Genomic DNA, 9,663 nt, shown 5'->3' with positions numbered 1-9,663 from the left:
GGTATCCAAAAATCAGAAAGGAAAATAATGTTACTTACAAATATAAACTTATTTTAACTACAAAATATATTCTGATTTTAACTTAATTTAAATAACTTTAATTTTATTTATGTTCAGAAGTGTTTTAAGGTCGCCATATTTCCCATTCCAATGGTGTTCATCAAGAAGTACATATTTAGTTGTTTATAAGTTCTATCCATGAAATGTACATCCTAATACAATGACTGTGATATAACTAACAAATCTGAAATTAACTAATGTTTTTTTCTTTTTTGTTCTATGCCTGTAGTCACTCATTGTCATTTACACATCTTCCTTGCATCCTAGACATACTATATTTAACTTCTGAATAGTCTCAGCTGGAATTTTTGGCTGTGGAAGGCATGTAGCCTCCAATAAAAGAAACAGGTAAATCTCCAAGGAAAACTTTTATTACTGAGGAGATATAGTATTCTTAGCTTCTAATACCTTTTCTTAAAGCCCTACAAGCTCAATTTAGAAAAATTATATTTTGCCACGAATGTGACAATTGTTTTCCACCTACAAACATTTTGGTCTTGCTTCCCCTCAGAAATTTTCTCCCTAATGTAATTATTGCTTCTGCTCTACTTGTTCTATTCTTCTCAAGAAAACTCATTTTGGATTTATTGGTTCTTTATTATCTGCCATCTCTCTTAATATCTCACACCTAATATTTTTTTATTCTTTTGCCTTTTCCTAAGATTAATCACATCTGTTGTCTATGTCACTGAATCAGTTACACAGTTACAGGGCACCAGTTTCTTTCTCTTGCAAACGTGCCATAGCTTCCCCATTTCTTTAGCTTTCATTTTAAACTGTACTCTCCCTTTCTGGTATCCTATTTTGTTACCTGAACATTGTTGTTAGGGGTATATGCTGCAGTTTCATAGGGACCAACTGTTCTCTCATTCTGTGTTTAAAGCTAAGGATTTGTGAAATTTTCTTCTGCATTGGTCAATAAATCTTTTTAGATGAATGCTATTACTTTTGTTTGTGTACCTTCATGTGTCCGTCCTTTCGCTATTTGCTCTCATTTTGAATTGAGTTGGAGTCAACAAGTATGTCTCATGTTTGATTTGTCTCATCATCTAACATCTTTGAGTGTTTAATATTAGCCCAATTTTAAGTTTTTTTAATGATTTGTCTGAATGGTTTGCCCTGCCCTGACACTCTGTATGGTTTTATATTTAACTGTCCGCATTGAACCAGACATCAGATTGATGTCTAAAATTTCCATTCAAACTCTTACTTTCCAGAGTCCTTCACCCAGTGTACTTCCTCATAGAAAAAGGTAATGGCTTCTCGGACTCACTGTATTGCTATCAAGTAATTTGAACTGATGGAAAACACGAACAAAAGATATAAGGTATGCTCTGCTGAAAGGTTTTTGCATTTCTTTCCTCATTAGTACCTCTATTTTTTCATTTTTATTTTTTTATTATTTTTTTAATGGAGACTCCATCTTCCAGGGTGGAAATCACAACTAACATTCCTGCCTTAATACTTCCTTTACTGTCTCCTTTGAATGTTTTGGGAGGGAGTAGGGTATAGTTTTCTGGTATGGGACTTACGTCTTTGAGATATTGAGTACAGAAGATATGGCATGTCTTTCTCACTCTACCCTGCTATATGCTTTTTTTGAGTTGTAATCTTGTTATAGCATTGGAGCAAATGAAATAAATTTTCTTTTATTTTGTATTGCTTTGATCTCTATCAATTCTGCTTAATATATACAGAGGATACTAAAGTTTTCTCTCATTTTCTTATCTTAGTTTCTGATCTAATTTTGCTTGTGTGTGTCTGTTTTCTGTCATCTTTGGCATTTTTAGGAGATGGTGGGATGTGCTTAATTTAAAGTTCCTATATTGACTTCATTACGACTGGTGGTATACAGTGTATAATCTAAGCAATTTTAATGTAGGTGGCATTCACTTGAATGAACATGTAAGTGTAGTTTCTAACATTACATTCCCCAGAAGAGTATATGCATCAGTTGTAGTGAATCATTTGAATCAATTTGATTGTTGCTAGTGGCTATTGTTCAAATTAAAATATTTGGAGATTTTCAAGCATGAGCATGACTTAATCACAGTAAAATTTTAGAAATATTACATTGGCAAAAGTCTGTAGATTAAGGAGCAGAAACAATACAGGTGGAAAGTTCTGTTAGGCTGTATTGGATCAACCCAGAAGATAAGGGCCTAGACCAAGACAGTAGCTGACAGCAATAGAAAGAGAAAATACATTATATGTTAGTAGAATTTTATGATTCATTGCATATGGGAAATGGAAAATAAGTTTATAATAACATAAGTTTTTTTTAATTCTAAATGATATGTGGGATTAAATAATAAAAGCCCATATGATCCAATATTTTATTATTGAAGTTTTAGTCATTATATTTTCATTCAAGCTGCTATATCACAAAGTACAGAAGGTGGTTTATAAACAACAAAAATTTATTTTTCATTGTTCTGGAGGCTGGAGGTCCAAATCAAGGCATCAGTGTGGTCAGGTTTTAGTGAGAGCCATCTTCTTAGTTGTAGACTGCAGACTTCTTACTATGTCCTCAGGTGATGGAAGCAAGCTCTTTTAAAAGGGCACAATTCCCACTCTTGATAGCTCTATCCTCAAGACCTTATCTATCTTGATTACATCCAAAGGCCCCACCTCCTAATACCATCACATTGAGAGATAGGGTTTTAACATATGAATTTGGGGAAAGGGGACACAAAAATTCAGTCCATAACATACTAATTTTATAAGAACAAGTGTTCAAGAATGTAATTACAAAAACATCTTCGGAGAGCTGTGAAATTCATAAAATTACATCAAGAGAAAAAACAATCTATGGATATATAAAATGCATGATATGATTCATGGTTCCCCTTGGTAATGACTATATAAAGCAAAATATCTAGGAGTTCAGAAAACACACTAATTCTGGTAACAAATTCTTCAATTATTCTTAGAAAGCTAGAGGGTTTCTTTGAGACTTCAATAATTAATCATTGATTAATGACCTGGTCAGGGATTAAAAGAAACTTTGGGCTTTGTTTTATTTAGTTAAGAAAGTAGAATTTTGTTTCAAATTTTATTCTTATAATGTATTTTAGAAGCAGTGCATGATATAATTGTTTGGAATGGTTTTTGACTTAAAATAACAATATTAGTTATGTAGTTATAATTTTTCTTTTAAAAAGTGCTGTTATTGCTTAATAAATTATTAGTTGACATCAGATTTTTATCCATGGCCTAAATCCCATCATGTCAAAAATAAATCCCATGTTTGGTGATGGAAGATGAGATTTTTTTGTGTGTGTGATATGGTTATTTTTCTTTATTTTTAATTTTCTAGCTTAATAGTTTTCCAGAATCTAGAGTTATAGAAGTTATACTTCCAATATGTTCATATCCTAGCCACAGTCACACCTAGGATGATATTGTTGGGATTTAAGAAAGCTCAGTTAATAATACAATCTTTTTCACACTATCTAGTGGATTTGTCTGTGATATTTCTTAGCTCATCATTTTTGCATGGAAAGGACCTTCCATTGGAGTAGTATACTGGGCACAGTCATGCATCTTCACTCACTTCTAGTGGGGAAGAAATAAATTATCTGGTAGATGAATTTGGTAAGATGAACAGAGAATTAATGTTCAAGCCCTTCTGATTTTTTGGGGGGATCTGTCCTCTGCAAATAATTCTGTAATCCTATGGTCTAACTTTCTGAGGTTACAATCATCAAAGTGGATTGAACAATGACTAGAGGTATAATTTTAATTTGAAGATATCCATAGACCTAAACCATATTTTCTGAATACTTTTATTATCATAAAATGCTATTTTCATTTCCAACTGTTTTTCCTGTTTGTCATTTGATTTCAAGCTGGGTGAGGAAAAAAGGAGGGAAACATTATCTATTAAAACCTCAAAACTCCAGCATGTGGCATTTAATTTTAGAACAAAAAAGTCTGTTCTTTTTTCTTGTAGTCCCTTTTCATAAAAATGTACAACTGTTCAGTATACTCAAATTTGAAAACAATAAAAGGAGTAGCACTCTGTTGGAAAAAGCAAATATCAAGGATTAAAAAACATGGGTCTGTCACTTTGTAGTGTCATCACTGGGCACGTATTACTTATGTTCTCTGATTATTGTATTTCTGATAACTTTATTGGTGGGGTTAGTCCAGATGACCATAGAGATTTTGTCCTTTGAAGTCTTTTATAAATATCAATAAAGTCCTTTCTTCAAACAAAAATGAAAGAGCAACCACCCCCCACTGCAAACAAAAGTGAATAAATAATTATTTAAAAATGTAAAAATCTATAGTTTAACAGATAATACTACCAAAGTTCTTGATGTCCAAAATTATGCTTTTAAAATGATAATTTTTAAAATGATGTCCAAATTATTTTTTAAAAATCTACTATATACATTTAACCTATCCAAGATAAACTCATTTTCAGAAGCATGATAATATCCATCCGTGATTTGAACATTATCAAAGTAAGATCACATTTCGAACAACTAAGAGGAGTTTATTTGAGAGCCAAGTAAATGATCCTGAAAATAGCTTTACACCAATGGTTTCAATTGAAATTTAGGACAATAACCTTAATTTCACCAGCTGTTCTTATTGGAATAAAAGTCTCATGAAAAACACAAAGCTGCAAGCAGGGATTTGCAAACACATGTTGTAGGTGGTCAAGCAAGATCTTAAAACAACAAACTTTCTAAATTGAACCAGAATTTTTTTTTTTTTTTTTAATCTTAGTACATACCACTTTTCCAAGGAAGGAGAAATTGTTGGTGACAGTATAATTTTATGCACACAAAAACTTATAAACTAATATTTAAAGAAACATTGAATATGATTTAGAGTTCAAAGTAACATCTTGTATTTATTTTTCTATTGATACTATTTATGAACGATGAACCAGATTCTGCAATAATCTCAAGCAAGTAATAATTAAAAAAATCTACAGTTTTCAGATATTTTGCTACTTACTTGCATCTCTTCCAAACATATAAAAATATAACTATGTTTGAATATTTAAATAAGGAAATCATTTAATATTTTCTGATCTCCCTTTACATAATCAGAATTCCTTAAGCAAGTGTCAGGATATACACAAAAGACATATTGTAAGTTTAAAATATATAAAAAGCTATAAGTACAAGATTGATTTCTCCTACTTCATCACATATTTAACACCTTCAATTAATACTTTATCTTGTGCATTTTAACCTCTCCTTCTCAACTGTATCCTATCAACAAACACATTAAACTATTTTTAAAATAAACCAGAACACCTTAAAAATTTACCTTTCCTCATTCTAGCAATTGTGCCATTTTGGATTCTCCTTCTCACATGATAATTTGGAAAGTTATCTTCATATGATGCATGCAGTTCATCATTTGCCTTTTACTCTCTGAGTAACCAACCCCCATCAAGTCCACTCAAGACAATCATACAAGAACATTTCTTTCCAAGATAGTGATTTCCATGTTCCCAAACATGATGACCATATTTCAAAATTCATATCATTAACCTCTCTTCCTCATTCATTGTAACTGGACTTCTCACTGTCTTCTTTTGGATTCTGAGACTCAACAATGTCCACTCTCCATCCATAATCTCTTTGACTTTAATTTGTGTCTTTGATTGGATCTTCCATATTGCCTAATGTCTATGCTTTGACTTTTGCCAGGGCAATATTCTGGGCCCACTCTTTGCCTATCTCTACAATCTGCCTCTAATGACGTTTTCATGTTTTATTTGTTTTGTATTTTCTAAATATTTTATTTTTATTTATTTTTGTGAGAAAGAAAGAGAGAACGTGTACAAACTGGGGTGGGGGGAGGGCAAAGGGAGAAGCAGACTCCCTGTCTAGTAGGGAGCCTGATGCAGGACTCTATTCCAAGACCCTGGGATGATGATCCAAGCTGAAGGCAGACACTTAACAGACTGAGCCACCCAGGCACCCGGAATTTTCCAGGTTTTAAACTTTCCTTTTCCATGTTTTCAATGGAGTCCATATACTGACAGAATGGAATATTTTAATCTAAATTAACTTCTCTCTAAACATCAGACCTATAAGTGAATCATAGATATATAATACATATCCAATATTGGATACTTGATACTCCTACTTACTTAATGCTCCTTCAAGTTCATTTCAATAAGTGGTTCCACCATATCCCACATTACTCAAGATTGTGTCATGGGAATATTTCTGCACATCTCTAATTTCACTCATGATAAAAGCCAAATACTTTAACAGGGAATACAATATCCTGAATATTATGTTCACTGCCTAACTCAAGACCTTAAAAATCTGCTACATTGAGAATTCTATCTTCACAAAAGTGAAGTAGACATACTTTTCCCTATTATTTTTGCTAAGTACAACTGCAACCCCTGGACATTGTGTATAACACAAATATAAGAAAACTTTGGAAGAGAGAAAAAACACTAGAGAACTTGGGGTGCAAAGTACAACTCAGTGGTAAACTTCTTGTTTTCTTTTTCCCTGTATATCTCAGACTTGGATATGAAGGGGCCAGCAATCCAGAGACATCAATAGATGCAGACAAAGAAAAAAGGAAAGAAAAAAAAAAAAGCCTCGCCAAGAGCCTGCTCTCTCTAGCCAAAGGACCAGGAAAAAAGGAGCGTAACAAGACAGAAAACTCTTAGGCAAGAAATGCTCATTTCAGCCAAATGCCATAGAAAGATGTGTGGTTCTACTCCAACCTATGTCAGCAAATGCCAAGTGGGAAGTTCCTGGATCCCATCCTGCAAAGTTGTAAGAAAGTACTCCCACACTTCTGTCATACTGGTGTCAAGAAGGCCAAGCAGGAGTCAGGACGATCATCTTTGCTGGCTGCTAACAGGCCCTAATCTCCCTCAGTGTCACAGCAAAGCTCAAGAGCAGCCCAGACTTACTACCCCCAACAATAATGAGGTACCTCTGTACCCCACTTGTCATACCAAGAACAAGGGAGATCTCAAACCCAGTGAAAAATGACAATGAGTAGATGCAAAACCTGAGATGACAGAGATGTTAGAATTAAAGCTGTCATGATAAAAATGCTTCAGTGAGCAACTGTGTGCACACATGAAATAATAAAAATTAGAAAGAATCAGAAAAAAAAATATTGGATGTAAAGAACTACCAAATAGAAAATTTCAAACTAAAAATACAATTAACAAAATAGTATTAATAAAAAATCTTAAAAACCTTCATAAATGGAATAAATAGAATATTGGAGGGAACACAGGAAAGACTTGATGAATGGGCAAATGAAGGAAGAGAACTTACCTAATCTGAGCAACAGGGTGTGAAGAGAATGAAAATAAATGAATAAAGCCTTAGGAACCTCTGAGAATATAACAAAAGATCTAGCATTCATGTTTTTGGAGTCCCAGGAAGAAAGGTTAAAAAGGGCAACTTTTATTTTATTTTTTTTTAAGATTTTATTTATTTATTTATTTGAGAGAGAGAGAATGAGAGAGATAGAGAGCATGAGAGGGAAGAGGGTCAGAGGAAGAAGCAGACTCCCCGCCGAGCAGGGAGCCCGATGTGGGACTCGATCCCGGGACTCCAGGATCATGACCTGAGCCGAAGGCAGTCGCTTAACCAACTGAGCCACCCAGGCGCCCCCCCAAAAAAGGGCAAATTTTAAAAGTACTTGAAGAAATGGTGTTTTAAAACTCCCCAAATTTGGAAATGATATAAACCTACAGATTCAAGAAGCTAAACATCAAGACACATTTTAGTAAAATCTTGAAATCTGAAGACAAATGAAAAACAATCTGGAAAGCAACAAGAAAAAAATGACACCTATCCTACAAGAAAAACAAAATTTAAATGACAACAGATTTCTCATCTGAAATTAAGAAGGCCAAAAAGAATAGGATCAAACCTTTTTTTAGGACTGAAGAATAAGTGCTATTCACTCAGAATCTTATACTCAGCAAAAATGTACTCCAGAAATGAAGGGGAAATCAATATATCTGCTGTCTACCCTGAAAGAATGACCGAAGGAAGAAGTTCTCTAAACAAAAAATTAAATGATTTTTTTTAAAGGTACATTGGAATGTGAAAATGGAAGAAAGAACATGGTAAGCAAACTATGCTTAAGTACAAGAGAATTTTCTTTTCTTGAGGTTCTAAATTTTGACATTTGAAGTAAATTGTAACATTGTGTTATGCAGCTCTAAATATATGTATAAGAAATATTTAAAACAATTATATTCTAAAAGTTGGAAGATGAGCAAAGGGATGCAAAATCAGGTAGCATTTCTATACTTTACTCACACTTAAAATGACACCCCAGCAAATGTAATACCTAGAACAACCACAAAAATCACTAGATAGATGAAAAATGGAGTCCCCAAAATGTATGAGTAGATCACAATAATGCAAGGAATTGAAAAAAGATAAAAAATATATAAAATGAACAAACAGAAAACAGAAAAATAAAATGGCAGATGAAAGCACCTACAGATCGGAGGGCGGAGCAAGATGGCGGAGGAGTAGTTGACCCGGATTTCGTCTGGTCTCAGGAATTCAGCTGAATAGGGATCAAACCATTCTGAACACCTACGAACTCAACAGGAGATCAAAGAGGAGAGTAGCAACAACTCTCTGAAGAGAGAAGAGACCACTTTCTGGAAGGTAGGACGTGCGGAGAAGTGAATCCGAGGCGATATTTGGGAGGATAGACGGCGGGGGAGGGGGCCTCTGTCGGCCGCTTCTGGCAAGTGCTAGAGCCGCGGAGCACAAAATCAGACCTTTTAGAAGTCGGCTCCGCTGAGGGACGTCGCTCCAGTGGCTAAGCGGGGGGTGGAAACCTCGCGGGACAGTGTGGTCTCAGGACAATCGGGGTCACAGAAAGACCGGGGGTGCCTGAGTGCGGCAGAGCTCCCAGGGATCGGAGCAGGGAAGCCGGCTGCGGAGATGGAGCCGAGGCGCGGGCTCTCAGCTCGGGGTTGCCATAGACTGTGGTCCGCGGCCCAGTCGGGCCACTGCTCCTCCAGCAGGGACCCAACAAGTGGCAGAGCCAGGGAGACTCCCCCCTCCCCGGGGAGGAGGGGCGTGGGAGCGCACCGCAGGGATCTGCTGGGTTTGGAGACTCCACACAGGGTCGGGTGCCAGAGATCGAAACGCTCGGTCACAGGCCGGGTGAGCACGGAGTGCGGCCGGAGACCGGGGAGATGGGAGTAACTGACTGCTTTTCTCTGGGGGCGCACTGAGGAGCGGGGCCCCGAGTTCTCAGCTCCTCCTGGCGGAGATTGGGAAGCCACCATTTTCACTCTCGTCCTCCAATGCGGTGCCGGGAGCTTGCAGGGAACAAAAGCTCCTGAGAGCAAACCCGAGTAGATTGCTTAGCCCGGACCGACAAGGGCAGGGCAATTCCGCCTCCGGCAAAGACATTTGGGAACCAAGGCAACAGGCCCCTCCCCCAGAAGATCAGCACGAACAGCCAGCAAGCCAAGACCAAGTTTACTGATCAAGGTGAACGGGAGAACTCCAGCGCTAGAGGAAGAGTGCACGTAGAATTCATGGCTTATTTTACCATGATTCATTAGTTTTTCAAAGTTAATTTTTTAACTGTTTTTTTTTAATTTTT

The sequence above is a fragment of the Zalophus californianus genome, chromosome 3 (genome assembly GCF_009762305.2).
Source record: "Zalophus californianus isolate mZalCal1 chromosome 3, mZalCal1.pri.v2, whole genome shotgun sequence".
NCBI classification, from domain to species: Eukaryota; Metazoa; Chordata; class Mammalia; order Carnivora; family Otariidae; genus Zalophus; species Zalophus californianus.
Note: the sequence above shows the minus strand (reverse complement) of the source record.